The sequence below is a fragment of the Salvelinus namaycush genome, chromosome 12, assembly GCF_016432855.1.
Source record: "Salvelinus namaycush isolate Seneca chromosome 12, SaNama_1.0, whole genome shotgun sequence".
Classification (NCBI taxonomy): Eukaryota; Metazoa; Chordata; class Actinopteri; order Salmoniformes; family Salmonidae; genus Salvelinus; species Salvelinus namaycush.
In genome coordinates, this window is record NC_052318.1 from 14,960,686 (window position 1) to 14,987,389 (window position 26,704).

General features: G+C 44.6%; 1 protein-coding gene and 1 long non-coding RNA gene across 2 annotated transcripts in view; one reads left to right on the forward strand and one right to left on the reverse strand.

Moving 5' to 3' along the window:
- The window catches only part of LOC120056944 (protein Jade-1-like), a 230,211-nt gene that overhangs the window by 154,189 nt on the left and 49,318 nt on the right, over window positions 1-26,704 (forward strand). The gene's annotated exons all lie outside the window — the stretch shown is intronic.
- On the reverse strand, window positions 10,331-25,344 carry LOC120056945. The gene is made up of 3 exons (XR_005477858.1): window positions 25,153-25,344; window positions 19,465-19,572; window positions 10,331-10,428 (listed from the first exon to the last, which is right to left on the reverse strand). It is a non-coding gene; the product is annotated as an uncharacterized LOC120056945 (long non-coding RNA).

Below are 26,704 nucleotides of genomic sequence, written 5' to 3' on the forward strand. Positions count from 1 at the left end.
AGGATCTGTGTCTGCACCACGTACTCATACTACTGGTGTCCCCCAGGGCTAGGTTCTAGGCCCTCTCCTCTTCTCTCTATACACCAAGTCACAAGGCTCCATCATATCCTCACATGGTCTCTCCTATCATTGCTATGCGGATGACACTCAACTACTTTTCTCCTTCCCCCCTTCTGACACCCAGGTGGCGACACGCTTCTCTGCATGCCTGGCAAATATTTCAACTTTAATGTCGGCCAACCACCTCAAGCTCAACCTCGACAAGACGGAACTGCTCTTCCTCTCGCGGAAGGCCTGCCCACTCAAAGAACTTATCCAGGCACTTGTCCTCTCCCGTCTGGACTACTGCAACTCGCTGTTAGCTGGGCTCCCCGCTTGTGCCATCAAACCCTTGCAACTCATCGCTGCAGCCAGCCTGGTTTTCAACCTTCCTAATTTCTCTCATATCCTCTGCACACTCCACTGGCTTCCAGTCGAAGCTCGCATCCACAACAAGACCATGGTGCTTCCCTACGAAAAAGCAAGAGGAACTGCCCCTCCCTACCTTCAGGCTATGCTCATACCATACACCCCAACCCTAGCTCTCCGTTCTGCCACCTCGGGTCTCTTTTCCCTCCCACCCTTACAGGAGGGCAGCTCCCGCTCAGCCCAGTCCAAGCTGTTCTCTGTCCTGGCACCAAAATGGTGGAACCAGCTTCCCCCTTAAGCTAGGACAGAGTACCTGCCCATCTTCCTGAAAATATCTGAAACCCTACCTCTTCAAACAGTATCTTAAATAATCCTCCACCTCACCTCGACACAGGAGAGAGAAGAGAGAGAAGGTGTATGTTTTTATCTCCTTGCTAACGGTCAGTCGCTAATGGCCGGTACTCTATTGTCTCTCTAATTACTCAGACATCAATGCAAATGCAATCTAAAATCTAATCAAACCCTTCATGAGAGCCCTGGCATTCAGAGTTTGAGCAGAATAGGATTTGTTGCGCAGCAAGAACCAGCCCCTCATAGCTGGTTAATGCATGGAATGAAATAAGTTTTCCTGTTACCAACATTTCTGTAGACTATGCTTTTGAGTGAGAAAGAGAGTTTAGATAGCCTCTTACAAAGAGAAGGATCCCATCAGCTTTCTATAGGCTAGGCCTACTATATTTATTTCTCAACTTTCCTAATAATAAGCACATTGCTTTACAACGGGAGTAGCCTACCTGGCTGATATGTAAATGAACCGCGGGAAAAGCGACCTCCATTTTCTATTGAAGTGCATATGGATGGCATGTCTTTTTTCCCCCTGTCCCTGTTCCGACAGGTGCATGATAATGGCCTATTCTAAATCAAAACTAATTTCACACATATATGTAAAGATAAGATTAAATTCAAAATAGTCTGATGGGTGACAATATTATCACTTGTCAATGTATATATTTTTTTCAACTGTTTCAAATCATAGTCACATGCATCATCTAGCCTAGCCCATAGGCTTATATGTTTTGAAAAGTTTTGTATCACAACTAAAGTGGCCAAATAACTTCAAACTTAGGCTAAAGGCCTAGGACCCCTGGAGCACGGTTGGAGAGCACATAGCCTGCAGAGCCTAATGAAACATGTTCTTATAAACCAAATTATTGCGCAATCGCGTGTGAAAACAGAGTTTTGAATGGCCACTATTTAAAAGAGGATCCCAGCTTTCTCATGCTGCTATATTTATTGCTAAATTCTTAAAAGGAAGCACATTAATCTGCTTTACAGACGGTGTAGCCTACCTGGCGCATTCAAACTTAACCGCACGTAATCTCCATTCGCTATTCCACTGCAGACTATGGATGACATTTGTTTGGGTTGGCCTTTCTAAATTCTAAATAAATCCACACATACTGTATTTATTAGCAGTCTATATGTAAAGACCAGATCAAATTAAGAATAGTCTGATGAGGTTTGTATCACAACTAAAGAGACTGATTAAGTGTGTGCAACCTGCGCAAGAAACAGAGCATAGTGCATGCCTTTCATCCAACTTTTTTCAAATCATTAGTGGTATCATGCAGCCTTAGAATGTGTTAGAGATCAAAACATATAGACTAACGTTTATCACAACTAAAGTTTGTTATATTTTATTGAACCTTTATTTAACTCGGCAAGTCAGTTAAGAACAAATTCTAATTTACAATGACAGCCTACCACGGCCAAACCCTAACCGACGCTGGGCCAATTGTGCGCCACCCTGAGACTCCCAATCACGGCCGGTTGTGATACAGCCTGGAATTGAACCAGGGTCTGTAGTGACGCCTCTAGCACTGAGATGCAGTGCGTTAGACCGCTGCTCCACTCGGGAGCTCCGAAGTGCATAAATAACTCTAAATTAAGCATATAGGAGGAGATGTTTCTTTGTTACCCTCTCAACACAGAATGTGCGCACTCCCTCGTAAATCGTTTGGAGAAAAATATCCTCTCTATTTTATTCAGCTATGTTCAATTGTAATGTTTTTACTATAAAATAATATTAAACAATGCCACGGGAATTCTAAGCCAATCTTGCCTGCTACATGAACTAGTGTAGCCCACAGCCATATGGCATAGCCAGATTAGTGCCAAACATAAGAACAACTCAGAATATGCAATTCTGTTCTTCTGAAAATGTTCTTCATATCATAATGTTTCTTTAGACCTGCTTAAAATAAACAATGGATTGATTGTGATGGTGTAGGCTATATTGAATGGAACATTTACATTTGAAAAAGAATAACTCCAAAGGTCAGCATCAGTGGCTTGTAGGCTATGCGTGGAAGCCGGAGATGCTGAACGTGTTTATGTTAATTAACTGTCAATTACCGTGAGACCGGCAGTTATTTTTATGACAATCACCGTCTGACAGAATGTAATGACCGCTACAGCCCTACATTTCCCTCCCTCCTTCTCTCTCTCTCTCTGTCTCTCTCTCGTTCTCTCTTTCTGGAGAGAGAGTGGGAATGGAGAGACAGTGAGAGTGAGAGAGATGGGGAATGGAGGGAGAGAGGGAGGGAAGGACGTATCGCGACAGAAAAAGTTGGCAGTACAGCCAGAGCAGTGCAGGGCTGAGGGTTCGGTTGGTACGGTCAGGTACACTGCGTGCCATGGTCAGCAGAGTTGTTCTTGGCTGCACATTCCAATTTCACAGAGCCAGCTTGTCCCCCCCCTTCTCTGCAGCACTTTGCAGAGGAGAGAAACCTTGTGCTGCTACAGCAGGGCAGAAAGAGAGGATGGGAGGTGGTGGGGGGAAGAGAGAGAGAGAGAGAAAGACGAGAAAATAGAGAAGAAATGAATGAATGTAATTTGACTCGACCTCTATTTATTTCTCCCCAACGCGATTCTACAGAATTGGTCTGATTGTTTTTGACGTGCCCCCCTCCACCTCGCTGGCTGTGCTTGCGCCGTCTCTCACGCACATACATATATATACACACACACACACATATATATATACACACACACACACGCACGCACACACATAGTGCCTGTGTGTAGCTGCAGTGGGGTCTCTTGCTGTGGGCCAAACAGGCCGGGTCAAGCAGCAGACAGGCCCGTCCTGCTGGACTGGGTTCAAACTGCCTCACTCGGCCTCGCGCTTTGTACTTCTGCATCAGAGCCCTCGTGGTTTTTCAACAAGGCATCTTGTAGTCTGGTTCTAGATATGCCATTAGTGTATTGAAGCCGACATCCTCTACCATTGATAGTGGCTGCATATCAACTGCAATAATTTCTGTACTCAGGACTGTGATCTTCTCACTCAGCCCTTTAACGGGTTGGGTCTCACGGTGCCTCCATTTCAGCATTGCCCCTGTACTGCCACCTCACATTTGACATTTCATCACCTTCTCATTTAACTTCTTAAAGTATATCTGCTTTCTCTTCCCTGTCTCACTCTCTGCCATTTCTCCAACTGTTAACGACCATGGTGTACGGGGTGCTTTAAATCTGTTGCAAAACATTTAGAAAGATTCATACCTCCTATTAACATGACAGCATTGTTGGATATTAGGTATTTCTTACATTTAAATGTTTCCCTTTATTATGATAATATGTACCTGTTTTGTGGTAACTGCATTGTGATTTTAATTTTGTACAAAAATAAATTAAATAACTTTTCGGTTAGGGATTTTTTCTAAATGTTAATGATCCCAATGTTGTTTAAGTGTTTAAACGTTCACATCCCTACTACTGACTCATTCTGCCTCCCAGGCCTCTATAAGACTGTCTCTGTACTGCCTCATTCTGCCTCCCAGGCCTCTATAAGACTGTCTCTGTACTGCCTCATCCTGCCTCCCAGGCCTCTATAAGACTGTCTCTGTACTGCCTCATCCTGCCTCCCAGGCCTCTATAAGACTGTCTCTGTACTGCCTCATCCTGCCTCCCAGGCCTCTATAAGACTGTCTCTGTACTGCCTCATTCTGCCTCCCAGGCCTCTATAAGACTGTCTCTGTACTGCCTCATCCTGCCTCCCAGGCCTCTATAAGACTGCCTCATTCTGCCTCCCAGGCCTCTATAAGACTGTCTCTGTACTGCCTCATCCTGCCTCCCAGGCAGAGACTTCTCTAATTCTGTCTCACTGTGTTAGAGTACATTGCATCTGTCTCCCAGTCTGTCTGGAGTAGGCATAGCCTTTATTCGGGACAAACACCAGAGCCCAACAGACCAGACCCACTTTCTCCCAGCCCCTGTCCTTTAAAGACCATTTCTTCCCACACCTATACCTTACATGGCATACTAAATAACAGAGGTGGGACCAATTCACTATTATTCGAGTTACACGGAAGTCACAAGGTCTGAGCCTCAAGTCAAGTCCCAAGTAGAATGGGCAGAGTCTCGAGTCAAGTCCCAAGTTGTGCATTCTAAGAGCAAGTCAAGTAAAAAAAAAAATCTGTACATGCATCAAATCTGTCTATTTATTGAGGCTACCAGGCAGCCCTTTTCATTATTTTGTCTACAACACATTTTGATGATGTAATTGTAAAATAGGGACAGGTTGCAGTCGTAAGGGCATGAAATCAGCAGAAAGCAAGGCAGGTTGACGTGCTCAGAGTGTAGATTTATTTACAGGTCTTGGTGATCCAATGGTGAAAGCACCATATCATCCAAAATATACACAGGAAATAGCCTCTGTGTCAGGCTTAACCTGTTCTATCTAAACGGACACAGGTAGAGGGCAAGACTGCACAGCCTCGCCTTGAGAAACCAAATCAAAGCAGGAGCTCAAATAGGTACATAAGCACTTGGCCCCTCCCAGGACCATACAATCACCAAATTGGCAATTACATCCAATAAACTGGTTCTACAATGTAAAAGCCAATTTCCACATCCATCACATTAGTACATTGGTCTTAATCAGACTTAATGATTAATAATGCTATTTCATCACCATTCATACATGGAACGATCATTTTATTTTATTCAACGTGCTGACTTCAAAGCGTGGCGTGCAGGCCACGTAGCCTATTTTTAGGATCACTGAGGTGTGCGCGCCTATTACACACAACCAGAATGACAGTGCCTTCAGAAAGTATTCAGACCCCTTGACTTTTTCCACATTTGGTTACATTACAGCCTTATTCTACAATTGATTTAATAAACATTTTTCATCATCAATCTACACACAATACCCCATAATGACAAAGCAAAAACAGGTTTTTAGAATTTTTTGCAAATAAAAAATAATAATAAGTAAGTAAGTATTCAGACCCTTTGCTATGAGATGTGAATCTGAGCTCAGGTGCATCCTGTTTCCATTGATCATCCTTGAGATGTTTCTACAACTTGATTGGAGTCCACCTGTGATCAATTCAATTGATTGGACATGATTTGGAAAGGCACACATCTGTCTATATAAGGTCCCACAGTTGACAGTGTACGTCAGAGCACAAACCAAGCCATGAGGTCGAAGTGATTGTCCGTAGAGCTCCGAGACAGGATTGTGTCGAGGCACAGATCTGGGGATCACCTGTGTTGATTGACATTTTGCTGGTCCAGTCAGTGGGCTAAGTGTGCATTTCACTAGCCAGTCTGTTGCGCGTTTTTTGCAAGGGCGATGCTGTGGGGAGAGTAATCCACAGACTGTGCCACAAAATGAGTTACAAAACATTACAAAACCTGGCCACATCATTTGAAGTCGCTCAGTCTCAAGTTGGTCGACTCTTGAGGCTCCAAGTTAACTCTAAAGTTATTTTATTTTCTGTTGAGTCTCAAGTCATCAAGTTTGTCAGACTCGAGTCCAAGTCATGTGACTCGAGTTCACAACTCTACTACATGGAGTGGACTAACTGAAGAGGAACTTTCATGGCCAACCCCCAGCCCCGATGACAACTTGGTACCCAACCATCTCATCTCCACAGTCTAGTGTAACCCACCTAGCGCAGTCTACTCGGAGTCTCCACACTGAGTTGAAGTCTACTTCTGATACATATGGGAAAGTCCCGAACTACTGGCTGTCTTGCCAGTCTGAACAGTACAGTGCTTTATTTTTTAGTGCCTGGCTGATATTTTCCCTGACATTTATTTCTGCCATAGTCCTGAGCCGAACCTGCCATTCCAGGCGACAGACAGCGGCAGCGCCCTTTATCTCGACTAAGTGTCTCATCGCTCTGAGTCCCATTGTGTGTTTCAATACCAGACGGTCAGCCTGTTCAATGGAACCTACCGCTCCTCAGTGGCTTGTGCCTTCCTCCCTCCATCAGCCTCTCAGGCTGCATCCCAAATGGTACTATTCCTTACATTCCCTGCACCCTATTCCCTATATAGGGAACAGGGTGCCATTTGGGATGCTGCCTCACTCTCCCTCGTTCTTTCATTATCTCTTGTCTTTCAGTGGCAGCAGCGTGAGCAGTACCCACCACTGCTCATGTCACACACAGACCTCTCTGATATCAGCCTGCATGATGGGTGAAAAAAATGAGACCGGCGAGGGACATCAATATTTATATCTGCGGGCCACTGTCTAATTTTGCAGTGTTGTATATATGATTTCACCCCCTGCGAACGCGCGTCCGGGAATGCCAGGGTGGTCAGATAAGCAAAACGCTCAATTCACTTTGATAAGACAGTGAGACCAGGTGGAGACGTAATCGAACCTTCACCCTCAACACCTCCCTTGTCACGCAAAAACACACACGGCCAACCGTACAGTCTCCATACCCTTGAACACCTTCTGCGTGTGTGTGTGTGTGCACGAGAGTGCGTGCACAGCTTGTAAAGCAGCTCGTCCTCTCTGAACTTCCTGACCCTGTGTATGGACGACCCGTGTTGTCTCAAAACTACAGGACAGTCCCCACTTCTCAGGTTTATGTGTGGTGTCTGTCTGTCGGCCCCGGCCTGCCTATACACACTAACTCAGTTACACGTTTTAAAAGCTGAGTCTTGTGAACATTTTATGTACAGCTATGTCCTGAATATAAAATGGTACACTACCTTGCACATGTCTTGTAAGGTTTAGGATTTTAAAAGCCTGTGTTACATACAGTATGTTGTCTGTAAGAGAGAACAATTTAAAGAGAGAACATGCTGTTTTTGTTACACACAAGTCTGACCAGTGCTTACAATTTTTTCAGTTATACTGTGTCGTAGTGTAGCGTGGTTGGTTCTGCATTGTGTATTAATTGCATTCATTTTGTGTAATTTAATGAGGACACTGCCACAACTGGAAGTCTGCTTGTTGGATTTTTATTTGCCCTGCGCACGAAGAGACAACGTACAAGATGTTAGCCCCTGGCGCAGTCACAGCTCTCAGGCACCTGCGCGAGCACATGGAAACTCACTCAAACTGTCACGGCCGTCGTTGAAGGAAGACCAAAGCGCAGGGTGGTGAGCGTACATTACTTTTTATTTGGATAATGTCGCCAACAAAAACAATACAAAACGACCGCGAAGCTTAAGAGGGCTATAGTACAACAAAGACAACTTCCCACAAACACAAAAGGGAAAAAGGCTGCCTAAGTATGATTCCCAATCAGAGACAACGATAGACAGCTGTCCCTAATTAAGAACCATACCCGGCCAAAACAAAGAAATACAAAAACATAGAACATAGAATGCCCACCCAAATCACACCCTGACCAAACCAAAATAGAGACATAAAAAGCTCTCTAAGGTCAGGGCGTGACAGTACCCACCCAAAGGTGCGGACTCCGGCCACAAAACCTGAACCTATAGGGGAGGGTCTGGGTGGGCATCTATCCGCAGTGGCGGCTCTGGTGCTGGACGTAGACCCCGCTCCACCTCTGGCTCACCCCACTTTGGTGGCTCCTCTGGTGCAGGGACCCCCGTCGCCGACCCCGGACTGGGGACCCTCGTTGCGGGCCCCGGACTGGGGACCCTCGTTGCGGGCCCCGGACTGGGCACCCTCGCTGCGGGCCCCGGACTGGGGACCCTCGTAGCGGGCCCCGGACTGGGGACCCTCGCTGCCGGCCCCGGACTGGGCACCCTCGCTGCGGGCCCCGGACTGGAGAGATAAGAGCCTGTTAGCTTTTGTCTGCAATGTCAAGTTTTAAGTTTTAATGTCATGTGGCACAAGTACAGTGAAATGCCTTTCTTGCTAGCTCCAAACCCAACAATGCAGTAATCAATATCAATGTAGCACTAGAAATAGGGATACTGGAGTGGTAGGGGTAGATATGTATAGGGGTAAGGTGACAGGGATACTGGAGTGGTAGAGGTAGATATGTATAGGGGTAAGGTGACAGGGATACTGGAGTGGTAGGGGTAGATATGTATAGGGCTAAGGTGACAGGGATGCTGGAGTGGTAGGGTTAGATATGTATAGGGGTAAGGTAACAGGGATACTGGAGTGGTAGGGTTAGATATAGAGGTAGATATGTATAGGGGTAAGGTAACAGGGGTACTGGAGTGGTAGGGTTAGATATGTATAGGGGTAAGGTGACAGGGATACTGGAGTGGTAGAGGTAGATATGTATAGGGGTAAGGTGACAGGGATACTGGAGTGGTAGGGGTAGGTATGTATAGGGCTAAGGTGACAGGGATACTGGAGTGGTAGAGGTAGATATGTATAGGGGTAAGGTGACAGGGATACTGGAGTGGTAGGGTTAGATATGTATAGGGGTAAGGTGACAGGGATACTGGAGTGGTAGGGGTCGATATGTATAGGGGTAAGGTGACAGGGATACTGGAGTGGTAGGGTTAGATATGTATAGGGGTAAGGTGACAGGGATACTGGAGTGGTAGGGTTAGATATGTATAGGGGTAAGGTGACAGGGATACTGGAGTGGTAGAGGTAGATATGTATAGGGTTAAGGTAACAGGGATACTGGAGTGGTAGGGTTAGATATGTATAGGGGTAAGGTGACAGGGATACTGGAGTGGTAGGGGTAGATATGTATAGGGCTAAGGTGACAGGGATACTGGAGTGGTAGAGGTAGATATGTATAGGGGTAAGGTGACAGGGATACTGGAGTGGTAGGGTTAGATATGTATAGGGGTATGGTGACAGGGATACTGGAGTGGTAGGGTTAGATATGTATAGGGTAAGGTGACAGGGATACTGGAGTGGTAGGGTTAGATATGTATAGGGGTATGGTGACAGGGATACTGGAGTCGTAGGGTTAGATATGTATAGGGGTAAGGTGACAGGGATACTGGAGTGGTAGGGTTAGATATGTATAGGGCTAAGGTGATAGGGATACTGGAGTGGTAGGGGTAGATATGTATAGGGGTAAGGTGACAGGGATACTGGAGTGGTAGGGTTAGATATGTATAGGGGTATGGTGACAGGGATACTGGAGTGGTAGGGTTAGATATGTATAGGGTAAGGTGACAGGGATACTGGAGTGGTAGGGTTAGATATGTATAGGGGTATGGTGACAGGGATACTGGAGTGGTAGGGTTAGATATGTATAGGGGTAAGGTGACAGGGATACTGGAGTGGTAGGGGTAGATATGTATAGGGCTAAGGTGACAGGGATACTGGAGTGGTAGGGTTAGATATGTATAGGGGTAAGGTGACTAGGCATCAAGATGTATGATAAACAGAATAGCAGCAGCGTGAATGATGGTTCAAAGTGAGTGCGTGTGTGTGTAGAGTCAGTATAAATGTGTGTGCATGATATGTGTGTGTGTTGGAGTGTCAGTGTGTGTGTGTGTGTGTGTCTCCTGTGCATATGCATAGAGATGGTGCAAAAATATAATACAAGGGTGAACTCAGTCTGTGTAGCCATTCTGTTTAGCAGTCTTATGGCTTGGGGCTAGAAGCTGTTCAGGAGCCTGTTGGCGTCAGACGGTACCGATTGCCGTGCGGAAGCAGTGAGAACGGACTGTGGCTTGGGTGGCTGGAGTCTAAAGATTTTCCGGGCCTTCCTTTCACACTGCCGGATATAGAGGTCCTGGATGGCTGTACGCACCACCCTCTGTAGCGCTATGCGATCAAGGGCGGTGTTGTTGCCAGCAGCTGCAGGTTGCCTTGTCAAATCAAATGATCAAATAACATTATAATTGTCACATGCTTCTTAAACAACAGGTGTAGGGAGACTAACAGTGAAATGCTTACTGACAGGCCCTTCCCAACAATGCAGAATTAGAAATAATACAAAATAAATAATAATAATAGAAAATTGTAACACGAGGAATAAATACACAATGAGTGATGATGGCTTGGATATATACATGGGGTACCAAGTCAATGATAGCTTGGATAACTTTTTCAGGATCTGAGGGCCCATGCCAAATCTTTTCAGCCTCCTGATGGGGAAAAGGAGTTGTCGTGCCCTCTTCACGACTGTGTTGGTGTGTTTGGACCATGATAGGTCCTTAGTGACGTGGACACCGTGGAACTTGAAGCCATCGACCCTCTCCACTACAGCCCCGTCTGTGTGTATCTTCCAGGACCTAATCGTTGGATCACTGTCTGTATGTTCTGTATGAAGACAAGGTTTGGTTGAAGAAAAGGTGGGATAAATAATTTGGTTCCTGTGTGTAGAAATGGAGAGATCCAATGGTGGAGGAGATTTAAGAGTGTGATGCTGAGATAAGCTTCTGGGTAGACAGTCTTGCTTGGTTTGTTTGATGATACGGTTGCAACAGTTTCCCATCTTATCTTCACTCATTTTGGAGTAAGCTTAGAAAGGTCGCCTTACAAACATTGCTCCTAGCGTACCTACTACAGAAGTAGCGTTTGGAGAATCTTCATCAAGGACTGTCAAAGTGTTAGCCACAAAAACCCTGCCAATTTGAACAACAGTATTGCTCCTTAGCACCATCCCAGAGATATGAGCAACTCTGTCATTGAAGCTATTATCATTCTTATTCTTATTGAGGGAGTTGCTCTATCTGACTTATCCTTTCACTGATCCAGCCAGCCACTCACTCAGTCAGGGTTCTGTTCAGTTAAATAGCTAACCACCCGATATGGATTTCCAAATATATTTCTCAAGCCTTCTCACTTACCCCCTGACTAGTGTGGCAATAAAAATGATCAATTCAACTTTAACACGTAGCTGTGTGAAGCCTCTCTCCTGCTGGAGTATTGCTCATTTTAGCCTGAGTAACTCCTCTCCTCTCTGGTAAAGGGAGTGTGGAGCTGAACCTTCTTGCTGTTTTCTCACAGTAGAGGATGCTAACAGGTTAATGGGCCTTGCACCCACTGCATGATAACAGGTTAACTTCTTATGGATAGGGTGCGGCATTTTCACGTTTGGATGAAAAGCGTGCCCAGAGTAAACTGCCTCCTACTCATTCCCAGATGCTAATATATGCATATTAGTATTAGTATTGGATAGAAAACACTCTGAAGTTTCTAAAACTGTTTGAATCATGTCTGTGACTATAACAGAACTTATTTGGCAGGCAAAACCCAGAGGACAAACCATTCAGATTTTTTGTTGTTGTTGAGGTCACTCTCTTTTCAATGTGGTTTCATTGAGAATCCAGATTTCTAAGGGACCTTCCTGCAGTTCCTATCGCTTCCACTGGATGTCAACAGTCTTTAGAAATTGGTTGAGGTTTTTCCTTTGAGAAATGAAGAAGTAGCCATGTTCAGAATGAGGCTCCAGTGAAGTGTACTGTTTGTTAGAGTCGCGTGACCAGAAAGCATGCTACACATTGTTTTCCTCCGGTATTGAACACAGATCATCCCGTCTTCAATTTTATCGATTATTTACGTTAAAAAATACCTAAAGTTGTATTACAAAAGTAGTTTGAAATGTTTGGACATAGCTTACAGGTAACTTTTGAGATATTTTGTAGTCACGTTGTGCAAGTTGGAACCAATGTTTTTCTGGATCAAACGCGCCAAATAAATGGACATTTTGGATATATATATCGACGGAATTAATCGAACAAAAGGACCATTTGTGATGTTTATGGGACATATTGGAGTGCCAACAGAACAAACTCGTCAAAGGTAAGGCATGAATTATATCTTTATTTCTGCGTTTTGTGTCGTGCCGGGAGGGTTGAAATATGATGGTCCTTGATTGTTTGCTTGGGTGCTATCCTCAGATAATAGCATTGTTTGCTTTCGCCGTAAAGCATTTTTGAAATCTGACACGTTGGCTGGATTCACAACAAGTGTAGCTTTAATTTGGTATATTGAATGTGTGATTTCATGAAAGTTAAATTTTTATAGTAATTTATTTGAATTTGGCGCTCTGCATTTTCACTGGATGTTGGCCAGGTGGGACGCTAGCGTCCCACATATCCCAGAGAGGTTTTAAAGGGCTGGGCTCCTACTTTGGAGGATGCTAATAGGCTAATGGACTATGCTCCCTCAGTGGAGGATGCTGACAGCTAGCCACGGCCGCTAGCTGTCTAGAGCATATTGGACTGTTAGCTGAATAGATCCATCGGCCAATTTCTTGGGCCTCTATACCTATTTTGCCAATTGGACTTGGACCCCTCTGCTACTCGGAACCCTACTAATCCATCACGACTGGTCCATCGACGTCACCGCACGCGGAGGCTAAAACAGACTTTCCTCCGTCGCGACGTCCCTCTAAGGCCCTTCTGCTAGCTGTCTGAATCGCCATGTCTCCAGCCAGCCCAACCACTCACTGGACCCCTATGATCACTCGGCTATGCATGCCTCTCCCCAATATCATATGCCTTGTCCATTACTGTCCTGGTTAGTGATTATTGTTTTATTTCACTATAGAGCCTCTAGCCCTGCTCAATATGCCTTAACCAACCATTTAGTTCCACCTCCCCCATATGCGGTGACATCACCTGGTTTAAACGTCTCTAGAGACAATATCTCTCTCATCATTACTCAATGCCAAGGTTTACCTCCAATGTACTCACATCCTACCATACCTTGGTCTGTACATTATGCCTTGAATCTATTTTATCGCGCCCAGAAACCTGCTCCTTTTACTCTCTGTTCCGAACGTACTAGGCGACCAGTTCTGATAGACTTTAGCCGTCCCCTTAACCTACTCCTCCTGTGTTCCTCTGGTGATGTAGAGGTTAATCCAGGCCCTGCAGTGCCTAGCTCCACTCCTACTCCCCAGGTGCTCCCATTTGTTGACTTCTGTAACCGTAAAAGCCTTGGTTTCATGCATGTTAACATTAGAAGCCTCCTCCCTAAGTTTGTTTTATTCACTGCTTTAGCACACTGCCAACCCGGATGTCCTAGCCGTGTCTGAATCCTGGCTTAGGAAGACCACCAAAAACCCTGAAATTTCCATCCCTAACTATAACATTTTCCGACAAGATAGAACTGCCAAAGGGGGCGGTGTTGCAATCTACTGCAGAGATAGCCTGCAGAGTTCTGTCCTACTATCCAGGTCTGTACCCAAACAATTCAAGCTTCTACTTTTAAAAATCCACTTTCCAGAAATAAGTCTCTCACCGTTGGCGCTTGCTATAGACCACCCTCTGCCCCCAGCTGTGCCCTGGACATCATATGTGAATTGATTGCCCCCCATCTATCTTCAGAGCTCGTGCTGCTAGGTGACCTAAACTGGGACATGCTTAACACCCCGGCCATCCTACAATCTAAGCTTGATGCCATCAATCTCACACAAATTATCAATGAACCCACCAGGTACAACCCCAAATCCGTAAACACGGGCACCCTCATAGATGTCATCCTGACCAACTAGCCCCCCAAATACACCTCTGCTGTCAACAACCAGGATCTCAGCGATCACTGCCTCATTGCCTGCATCTGTAATGGGTCTGCGGTCAAACGACCACCCCTCATCACTGTCAAACGCTCCCTGAAACACTTCAGCGAGCAGGCCTTTCTAATTGACCTGGCCCGGGTATCCTGAAAGGATATTGACCTCATCCCGTCAGTAGAGGATGCCTGGTTATTCTTTAAAAGTGCCTTCCTCACCATCTTAAATAAGCATTGCCCCGTTCAAAAGAAATTGAACCAGGAACAGATATAGCCATTGGTTCTCTCCAGACCTGACTGCCCTTGACCAGCACAAAAACATCCTGTGGCGTTCTGCATTAGCATCGAATAGCCCCCGTGATATGCAACTTTTCAGGGAAGTTAGGAACCAATATACACAGGCAGTTAGGAAAGCAAAGGCTAGCTTTTTCAAGCAGAAATTTGCATCCTGTAGCACAAACTCATAATCCGGTATCCGGATTTGACTGGGTTATTTCCACGTCAATCTGATTCAAAATCCGTGTTGTGGCACCTCGAATGGTACCCCGCTTTCGTCTCATTCTTTCTGCTTCATGCCGACGTTCCTCGTCGCAGCTCATACTGTCCCGGGTTTCGGCACCAAATTTTAAAAGTAATGACTCGGCACGTCGGGTTTGATATGAAAGCTTCTTTTAGTAATAATACTTGTTCACGTTACATTTACAAACTTTAGATTCTACAGAACAATGAATAATGAGTTGCTAGCGGAAAGGGTCAAAATAATCACCTGTCAATTGCACTTAACTAGCGCGTTCTCTCTCTACTTCCTGTCACAAGGCATTCTGGAACGTGCAGTCAAAAGCCTAATTTAATACGAACCAGTACAAAATATGTATGTAGTTCTCTCAATCTCCAACACACAAATTCTAAAACAATTACAAATATCTTTAGATAGAGCTCGATGAATTAACTTAAACATTAACTCTGTAACCCATTAAAGTTACAACAGGGACACTGTAAAGACCATGGAGAATAAGAGCACCTCCTCCCAGCTGCCCACTGCACTGAGGCTAGGAAACATTGTCACCACCGATAAATCCACTATAATTGAGAATTTCAATAAGCATTTTTCTACTGCTGGCGATGCTTTCCACCTGGCTACCCCTACCCCGATCAACAGCCCTGCACCCCCCACAGCAACTCACCCAAGCCTCCCCCATTTCTCCTTCACCCAAAGCCAGATAGCTGATGTTCTGAAAGAGCGGCAAAATCTGGACCCCTACAAATCAGCCGGGCTAGACAATCTGGACCCTCTCTTTCTAAAATGATCTGCCGCAATTGTTTCTACCCCTATTACTAGCCTGTTCAACCTCTCTTTCGTATCGTCTGAGATCCACAAAGATTGGAAAGCTGCCGCGGTCATCCCCCTCTTCAAAGGGGGAGAAACTCTAGACCCAAACTGCTACAGACCTATATCTATCCTACCCTGCCTTTCTAAGGTCTTCGAAAGCCAAGTTAACAAACAGATCACTGACCATTTCGAATCCCACCGTACCTTCTCCGCTATGCAATCTGGTTTCAGAGCTGGTCATGGGTGCACCTCAGCCACGCTCAAGGTCCTAAACGATATCATAACCTCCATCGATAAGAGACATTACTCTGCAGCCGTATTCATCAACCTGGCTAAGGCTTTCGACTCTGTCAATCACCACATTCTTATCGGCAGACTCAACAGCCTTGGTTTCTCAAATTATTGCCTTGCCTGGTTCACCAACTACTTCTCTGATAGAGTTCAGTGTGCCAAATCAGAGAGCCTGTTGTCCGGACCTCTGGAAAGTCTCAATGGGGGTACCACAGGGTTCAATTCTCGGGCCGACTCCATCTCTGTATACATCAATGATGTCGCTCTTGCTGCTGGTGATTCTCTGATCCACCTCTACGCCGACGACACCATTCTGTATACCTCTGGCCCTTCTTTGGACACTGTGTTAACTAACCTCCAGACGAGCTTCAATGCCGTACAACTTTCCTTCCATGGCCTCCAACTGCCCTTAAATGCAAGTAAAACTAAATGCATGCTTTTCAACCGATCGCTGCCCGCACCTGCCCGCACGTCCATCATCACTACTCTGGACGGTTCTGACTTAGAATATGTGGACAACTACAAATACCTAGGTGTCTGGTTAGACTGTAAACTCTCCTTCCAGACTCATTAACTTCTACTTGGTCACAATCCCGGATCCGGGAGCACCCCCATCAGTAAAAAAGCTGACTAGCATAGCCTAGCATAGCGTCACAAGTAAATACTAGCATCTAAATATCATTAAATCACAAGTCCAAGACACCAGATGAAAGATACACATCTTGTGAATCCAGCCATCATTTCTGATTTTTAAAATGTTTTACAGGGAAGACACAATATGTAAATCTATTAGCTAACCACGATAGCAAAAGACCACCATTTTTTTCCTGCATAGGTAGCTATCACAATTTCGACCAAATAAAGATATAAATAGTCACTAACCAAGAAACAACTTCATCAGATGACAGTCTGATAACATATTTATTGTATAGCATATGTTTTGTTAGAAAAATGTGCATATTTCAGGTATAAATCATAGTTTTACATTGCAGCCACCATCACAACTCTCACCAAAGCAACTAGAATAACTACAGAGACCAACGTGAATTACCTAAATACTCATCATAAAACATTTATGAAAAATACACAGCGTACAGCAAATGAAAGACAAAGATCTTGTGAATCCAGCCAATATTTCAGATTTTTTAAGTGTTTTACAGCGAAAACACAATATAGCATTATATTAGCTTACTACAATAGCCAACCACACAACAGCATTGATTCAAGCCAACAATAGCGATAACGAATAAACCAGCAAAAGATATTAATTTTTTCACTAACCTTCTCAAACTTCTTCAGATGACAGTCCTATAACATCATATTACACAATACATATAGAGTTTGTTCGAAAATGTGCATATTTAGCGGCACAAATCGTGGTTATACAATGAGAATAGTAGCCAAGCTGCCAACAATATGTCGGGAGAAATCTTGGGAGAGGCACCTAATCTAATCAGTAACTAATCATAAACTTGACTAAAAAATACAGGTTGGACAGCAAATGAAAGATACATTAGTTCTTAATGCAACCGCTGTGTTAGATTTTAAAAATTAACGTTACTACGACATACAGCGTGCGTTAAAGCGAGACCGCACCGAAATTAATGGCGGAATATGAGTTTAAATTTTTCAACAGAACAACGAATTAACATCATAAATAGTTCTTACTTTTTGATGAGCTTTCATCAGAATCTTGGGCAAGTTGTCCTTTGTCCAAAAGAATCGTTGCTCGGTTGTAGATTGTCGCCTTCAACTTTGGAATTAGCAGTAAACATTAGCCATGTGGCCCAGACGTGCCCAACTCACTAGAACGCAACACAAAGAAATATCCGAAAATCGCAATATACTGATATAAACTGATATAACTCGGTTTAAAATAACAACATTATGATGTCTTTAACACCTATATCGAATAAAATCAGAGCCGGATATATCTAAGGGCTATAACGGGAGCTTTCTAGAACGCCATCCTGAGGTCTGTCTTGCGTCATGGCGAATGAAGGAAAGACTGGACCCCACGTTCCCAGTCCATTTATATGGCCTCAGATCTGCCTAGCAACTCCATTCCAATTCTCACTATTTGCTGACATCTAGGGGAAGGCGTATGCAGTGCATCTCGACCAATAGAAGACATGCAAATGAATAAACTGACCTCAGAACAGCCTGGCTGATTTCAGTTTTCTCACTTCCCCACAGGAAAATTGCTCCAACTTGAGTTCTGTTTTACTCACAGATATAATTCAAACGGTTTTAGAAACTAGAGAGTGTTTTCTATCCAATAGTAATAATAATATGCATATTGTACGAGCAAGAATTGAGTATGAGGCAGTTTAATTTGGGAACAAATTTTTTACAAAGTGAAAACAGCACCCCCTATTGAGAAAAGGTTTTAAGCATCTCCAATCCAAAATTAAATCTAGAATCGGCTTCCTATTTCGCAGCTAAGCATCCTTCACTCATGCTGCCAAACATACCCTCGTAAAACTGACCATCCTACCGATCCTCGACTTCGGTGATGTCATTTAAAAAATAGCCTCCAACACTCTACTCAACAAATTGGATGCAGTCTATCGCAGTGCCATCCGTTTTGTCACCAAAGCCCCATATACTACCCACCACTGCGACCTGTATGCTCTCGTTGGCTGGCCCTTGCTTCATACTCATTGCCAAACCCACTGGCTCCAGGTCATCTACAAGTCTCTGCTAGGTAAAGCCCCGCCTTATCTCAGCTCACTGGTCACCATAGCAGCACCCACCTGTAGCACGCGCTCCAGCAGGTATATCTCACTGGTCACTCCCAAAGCCAATTCTTTCTTTGGCCGCCTTTCCTTCCAGTTCTCTGCTGCCAATGACTGGAAAGAACTGCAAAAATCACTGAAGCTGGAGACTCATATCTCCGTCACTAGCTTTAAGCACCAGCTGTCAGAGCAGCTCACAGATCACTGCACCTGTACATAGCCCATCTGTAAATAGCCCATCCAACTACCTCATCCTCATACTGTATTTATTTATTTATCTTGTTCCTTTGCACCCCAGTATCTCTACTTGCACATTCATCTTCTGCACATCTACCATTCCAGTGTTTAATTGGTATATTGTAATTCCTTTGCCACCATGGGCTATTTATTGCCTTACCTCCCTTATCCTACCTCATTTGCACACACTGTATATAGACTTTTTCTACTGTATTATTGACTGTATGTTTGTTTATTCCATGTGTAACTCTGTGTTGTTGTATGTGTCGAACTGCGTTGCTTTATCTTGGCCAGGTCGCAATTGTAAATGAGCCTACCTGGTTAAATAAAGGTGAAATTATTTTATATATTTTTTAAATAGCATGCTAGTGGGCTGTGCTCCTACAGTGGAGGATGCTAATAGACTATGCTCCCTTATAGTGGAGGATGCTAACAGGTTAGTGGGCTGTGCACCTACAGTGGAGGATGCTAATAGGCTAATAGGCTATGCTCCCTCAGTGGAGGATGCTAACAGTTTAGTGGGCTGTGCTCCTACAGTGGAGGATGCTAATAGGCTAATAGGCTATGCTCCCTCAGTGGAGGATGCTAACAGGTTAGTGGGCTGTGCTCCTACAGGGAAGGATGCTAACAGGCTAATGGGGCTGGGTTTGCCAATCAATCAATGGAATGGAGTTTTCGTAGCACATTACAGCGCCTTAGATCCAATCTTAAGTCTTTGCCTCTGTCAGTTACAGAAACCTGCCTACTGTCTGTCTGGTGAAGTGAGTGTTGGGAGGGAGCAGTACCTCTTTTGCTGTAACTCTCCATGTGGCTGGTATTTTGTCCCCTACTCACAGTCCCCAGTGTCTGATACTGACACACAGAAGCACGCACAACCTGACGCTCAGTACATCCTGAAAATGGGAGAAGAACCACAACTTCAATCTCCCACTCCTGTTTTTGTTTGCACACGCAAAGCATATTGACTGAGTAACATTAACACTCCAATCCTCACAGAGACGGAGGCTTAACAAAACAGCTAGTTTCATAACCAGGGTTTTTAATCTGGACATATCTGCCGTGACACTGCTTTGCTCACTTTAATTAAACCCAAAGACAACCTTGGTGAAGCCTTAGAAAAACAGTCTGTGTTTGTGTCCCACATAGCACCCTATTCCCTATATAGTGCACTGTTCCCTATATATCGGTCCCTGGTCAAAAGTAGTGCCCTATAAAGGTGCTTGGGTGCCATTTGTGACGCTGTCTGTGTGAATAGGCTAACTGAACACAGCAGAAGTGTCCTGCTGTTTACTAAAGCTCTGGAAGATCTCCAGACAGATAACGGCCCTTTGCGTCTATTCTGACACAGCAGTCAGAACATTCTGAGCTCTGATTGGACGAGGATGTCTCCCTGGACCCCCCCGGTTGGCGAGGCTTGGGCATAGTGTCAGTGAGTGATTGACAGGAGCTAATAAATTCTCCTCCTGGCTAGGCTCTCTTCTGGGAGGAGGAGGATTCTGGTAGGGAGGTTGTCCTCATGTCTGCAGCACAGCATGCCACAGAGCCGCCTTCACAAAGCCTCCTCACTCACTCTACCGTATCCAGCTGCCACAGTCTGGGCTGTCTCTGACCCACTTTTTATCTATCCTCCCTCCCTTGTTCCCTCTATCCCTCTCCCTCCCCTCCCCCTCTCCTCCCCTGTGTCTTTTGATATGTGGAGCTTTGGTTTTTCTCTCTCTCAATTCAAGGGCTTTATTGGCATGGGAAACATATGTTAACATCGCCAAAGCAAGTGAAGTAGATAGTAAACAAAAGTGAAATAAACAATTCAAATTTACAGTAAACATTACACTCACAGAAGTTCCAAAAGAATAAAGACATTTCAAATGTCATATTATGTCTATATACAGTGTTGTAACAATGTGCAAATAGTCTCTCTTTCTCTCTGTCTATCTGTCTCAGTGTTTATCTGTCTCAGTGTCTATCTGTCTCAGTGTTTATCTGTCTCAGTGTCTATCTGTCTCAGTGTTTATCTGTCTCAGTGTCGATCTGTCTCAGTGTCTATCTGTCTCAGTGTTTATCTGTCTCAGTGTTTATCTGTCTCAGTGTCTATCTGTCTCAGTGTCTATCTGTCTCAGTGTTTATCTGTCTCAGTGTCTATCTGTCTCAGTGTTTATCTGTCTCAGTGTTTATCTGTCTCAGTGTTTATCTGTCTCAGTGTCTATCTGTCTCAGTGTTTATCTGTCTCAGTGTCTATCTGGCTCAGTGTCTATCTGGCTCAGTGTCTATCTGGCTCAGTGTTTATCTGTCTCAGTGTTTATCTGTCTCAGTGTCTATCTGTCTCGGTGTTTTTCTGTCTCAGTGTCTATCTGTCTCAGTGTCTATCTGTCTCAGTGTTTATCTGTCTCAGTGTCTATCTGTCTCAGTGTTTATCTGTCTCAGTGTCTATCTGTCTCAGTGTCTATCTGTCTCAGTGTCTATCTGTCTCAGTGTCTATCTGTCTCAGTGTCTATCTGTCTCAGTGTTTATCTGTCTCAGTGTCTATCTGTCTCAGTGTTTATCTGTCTGTTTATCTGTCTCAGTGTTTATCTGTCTCAGTGTCTATCTGTCTCAGTGTCTATCTGTCTCAGTGTCTATCTGTCTCAGTGTCTATCTGTCTCAGTGTTTATCTGTCTCAGTGTCTATCTGTCTCAGTGTCTATCTGTCTCAGTGTCTATCTGTCTAATCCCGAGAGCCATGTTGTGATGCTGGACTCTTTCCTGTGTCTGCTTAGTAATCAGGATAAATAGCACGATGGATTTGGTTCAATCAGAACATGTTATTGTTCAGTGAATGAGCTTAGATTTCAGATGAAAGTCAGATAGCGTCTTATCATTGGACCTCAATGGATAATGAAGTTATCCACATCCCCACATTCACCTACAGTACCTACAGTACACACTGACTCTGCTCTTAACCTTTTCACACATTTCTCTGAGGGGATATCTTACACTAACTCATTAAAGTTGTCTCTGCTATATCCATGTAGTCTGTCTGATATTTTTTTAACTGTTTGAGTATTCACAGATTTTCTTTTGAGTACTCAAAAATCTATTTTTAGAATACAAGGCCCGAACTGGAAAAACAATATGTGCGCATTAATCTATATACCAACAAATCGCAACAATGCCTAATTTATCATAACCATTACAGATAATATATCCTAACTGCTAAATTGTTCCGTGTGTGTGTGTGTGTGTGTGTGTGGTTGTGTGTGTGTGTGTGTGTGTGTGTGGTTGTGTGTGTGTGTGTGTGTGTGTGGTTGTGTGTGTGTGTGTGTGTGTGTGTGTGTGTGTGTGTGTGTGTGTGTGTGTGTGTGTGTGTGTGTGTGTGTGTGTGTGTGTGTGTACATATGTATCTATATATGTATATATTTAAATTTTTTGTTTTTTAATTTAACCTTTATTTAACTAGGCAAGTCAGTTCAGAACAAATTCTTATTTACAATGATGGCCTAGGACCAGTTGGGTAACTGCCTTGTTCAGGGGCAGAACAACAGATTACCTTGTCAGTTTGGGGATTCGCTCTAGCAACCTTCCGGTTACTAGTCCGACACTCTAATCACTAGGCTACCTGCTGCCCCGTGTGACTGTGTACATATATACAGTGGGGAGAACAAGTATTTGATACACTGCCGATTTTGCAGGTTTTCCTACTTACAAAGCATGTAGAGGTCTGTAATTTTTATCATAGGTACATTTCAACTGTGAGAGACGGAATCTAAAACAAAAATCCTGAAAATCACATTGTATGATTTTTAAGTAATTAATTTGCATTTTATTGCATGACATAAGTATTTGATCACCTACCAACCAGTAAGAATTCCGGCTCTCACAGACCTGTTAGTGTTTCTTTAAGAAGCCCTCCTGTTCTCCACTCATTACCTGTATTAACTGCACCTGTTTGAACTCGTTACCTGTATAAAAGACACCTGTCCACACACTCAATCAAACAGACTCCAACCTCTCCACAATGGCCAAGACCAGAGAGCTGTGTAAGGACATCAGGGATAAAATTGTAGACCTGCACAAGGCTGGGATGGGCTACAGGACAATAGGCAAGCAGCTTGGTGAGAAGGCAACAACTGTTGGCGCAATTATTAGAAAATGGAAGAAGTTCAAGATGACGGTCAATCACCCTCGGTCTGGGGCTCCATGCAAGATCTCACCTCGTGGGGCATCAATGATCATGAGGAAGGTGAGGGATCAGCCCAGAACTACACGGCAGGACCTGGTCAATGACCTGAAGAGAGCTGCGACCACAGTCTCAAAGAAAACCATTACTAACACACTACGCCGTCATGGATTAAAATCCTGCAGCGCACGCAAGGTCCCCCTGCTCAAGCCAGCGCATGTCCAGGCCCGTCTGAAGTTTGCCAATGACCATCTGGATGATCCAGAGGAGGAATGGGAGAAGGTCATGTGGTCTGATGAGACAGAAAATAGAGCTTTTTGGTCTAAACTCCACTCGCCGTGTTTGGCGGAAGAAGAAGGATGAGTACAACCATCCCAACCATCCCAACCGTGAAGCATGGCGGTGGAAACATCATTCTTTGGGGATGCTTTTCTGCAAAGGGGACTGCACCGTATTGAGGGGAGGATGGATGGGGCCATGTATCGCGAGATCTTGGCCAACAACCTCCTTCCCTCAGTAAGAGCATTGAAGATGGGTCGTGGCTGGGTCTTCCAGCATGACAACGACCCGAAACACACAGCCAGGGCAACGAAGGAGTAAGAAGCATCTCAAGGTCCTGGAGTGGCCTAGCCAGTCTCCAGACCTGAACCCAATAAAAAATCTTTGGAGGGAGCTGAAAGTCTGTATTGCCCAGCGACAGCCCCGAAACCGGAAGGATCTGGAGAAGGTCTGTATGGAGGTGTGGGCCAAAATCCCTGCTGCAGTGTGTGCAAACCTGGTGAAGAACTACAGGAAACGTATGATCTCTGTAATTGCAAACAAAGGTTTCTGTACCAAATATTAAGTTGATATATCAAATACTTATGTCATGCAATAAAATGCAAATTACAGACCTCTACATGCTTTGTAAGTAGGAAAACCTGCAAAATCGTCAGTGTATCAAATACTTGTTCTCCCCACTGTATATGTACACAGTCAATAAAAAAGCGAGTGCCATTTAAGATTAATTTCTTGAAACAGTAATATCAACTGGTTATATGATACCGTGGAACACAATCTTCCAAAAGGCAATAACCTCAGCAGTGGAGCTTGCTTGTAGAAGCCTATAGCTGTGCAATGGCATAGCTGTCACGCCCTGACTGTAGAGAGCTTTTTATGTCTCTATTTTGGTTTGGTCAGGGTGTGGTTTGGGTGGGCATTCTATGTTGTATGTTCTATGATTTTGCATTTCTATGTGTTGGGCCGGGTGTGGTTCTCAATCAGGGACAGCTGTCTATCGTTGTCTCTGATTGAGAACCATACTTAGGTAGCCTTTTTCCCACCTGTATTGGTGGGTAATTGTCCATGTTTAGTTGCCTGTGAGCACTATGTTGGCTTCACGTTTCGTTTGTTAGTTTGTTATTTTGTTAGTTTGTTTAGTGTTCTTCGTTGAATTAAAAGATGTATTCCAATCGCGCTGCACCTTGGTCCACTCCTTTAAACGGCCGTGACAATAGCCTTGTTTTGTTAATTTATCAGACAAGACGCCTTTATTTTCCGAGCCCTTAACACAGTTAAAACACCTATTTAATTGCAACAAAAAAATGGACAAAAAAATAAATAATTATGACAGAATAAAATGGAACAGAATATTTTTCTAATGAAAAAAGTTGCCAGTGTGAAGTGATGCGCATGTTGTGCCTGGAACACTTTTTCTCAGACTGATGATTTTAAATGGGGCTTGAAATACAATTTTTTTCAGTGGTTTTATAGGCATTTATTTCTGTAGGCCTACTGTGAGCTTGTGTGCGCACTCAGCACGCGTGTGTGAAGGGAGCACTCGGAATGCAATTGAGTGAATGAGACTTGGCGGGGAGAATGGTGTGATGCTTGGTTTGTTTTTTGTTGTGCCCCACAAATGCACATGTTTGGGCAGCCACAAAGCACATTCCACCAAATAGTTTTACAGTATTTTATTTACATTTTTTTTTTATCTCTGGTTAAAGGTGGAGCTTTGACGTCCATTCGAGGATTCTATTACTCCTACCCATCCCTACTACTATCCCTGGCTACTCAGTGAGTCAGAGCTGAGGGCTGCACCCTATTCCCTACATAGTGCACTAATAATGACCAGAGCCCTATATATTATACTACTATATAGTGCACTATACAGGGAGCCATTTGGGCAACATTTGGGTCATAATACCCTGTAACTCTGGGGCTCTGGCCAGCCCCTCTAGTTCATGTGGCTGTTACTCTAGGATCAGGGGTAGCGTCGTCTCTGACGCGTGCCGTGCCCTTTAAGCCCGGGGCCAACCGCATTTCCAAAGCGCGTTCCATACCTGGTCGTCAGGGGAGTGGCATCGGTGCTCTGAATGTGGCCACGCAGACCTGTTCACCAGAGCATCTGGTGTCATCAGGCCTTAATTAAATCAACAGGTGTCTGGCAGGAGAGGAGAGTGCCTTGCTTAGCAGTTATCTGTGCTCTGATCCAGGGACAGAAATGTCAGGAGGAAGAGGATAGTCTGTATTGGAAAGAGGTTTATAGGTGTCCTAAAAGGCATCCTCTTCCCTACATAGTGCACTATAAAAGGAATACTAGGAGTCCTAGGAGTCCTATATATTAGGGAGGGAGGGAGGTGAATGTCTGCCCTCCTCTTATCCCCATTCCTCTCTGTGTTGCTTAGGTGCAGAGAGGTATTTGTGTTGAGAACAGTTTCCCCCCACCACTCATAATCAAACACAGATACTGAACGTTGTGTCCCACATTGTGTCTATTTTTATCCTACTTGGAAGTAATGGAATACTGGCCACTCAATAAACAACCGAGCAGAGAGAGATATCAAACATTAAGCCTGTGGTTTTCTCCTCCCACACAGAGGCAGTGTGTCGGCCATATCTCCTCTGTTAACCATTTGTTAATGTACTTTTCCCATCAGCTGAATACATTGGGACACAATTACGGTTTTGTTCCTGGTGGGGCTAAACATTGCAGGGAGAGGAGAACAGAGATCTGTATCTCGGTGTGTGTTTTGTATGCGTGTGCTTGAGTTGTCTATGTGTGTGTGTTTGTCTTCATGCATGCTTACGTGCGTGTATTGTGTGGCGGGCAGCCAGACAGAGGGAACAAATCTGTCTTTGTTGACAGTCTGGGTGGCTCAGCTCTGCCATGCTGTACCATCTAAGTGACAGGATGGACACCTCACAACACAGACAGATCTGTTCCCTCTGTCTGTCTGCCCGCCACACACATGCACGCAGACTCCTCTTCTCTGTCTATCTGTGTCTCTCTCTCCCCCCAGCCCCTCTTCCCATCATCACTATGACTAATCATTAGTCACACACTCTCAGGAACATTAATAAAGATGTCCACTGAGATATACTGGGGAGGAAAAACACGCTCTCACACAGATGTGCTTTCACACAGGGCACACTGGGGGCACTCAGACGTGTGTGTATCCTGTCCCTGGCTGTGAGCCAGCCCCTGCCTGGTTTACTGGTAACTACTCACAGTGGATTGGCTATGGCCCAGACAGGCAGAGAGCTCCCTGGGAGGAAGCTAGTCGCTCCAACTCTCCACAACACACACACACACACACACACACACACACACACACACACACACACACACACACACACACACACACACACACACACACACACACACACACACACACACACACACACACTGCTCCTCTACCAACCACATTTTGTCCCACTGCCAAACCAGAGCCCCCAAAACACACATGAAAACATATGAAAGTGATTTGACAGTGTGTGTGTGTGGGGAGGGGGGGGCTTGGGAATGCTGCTGCTAAGATAATTAGGCTAGCTAGGAGTCTGGGCTTGCAGACTGGAGCTCCTACGCCTGGCTGCAGTCTAGTTGCACCTCTA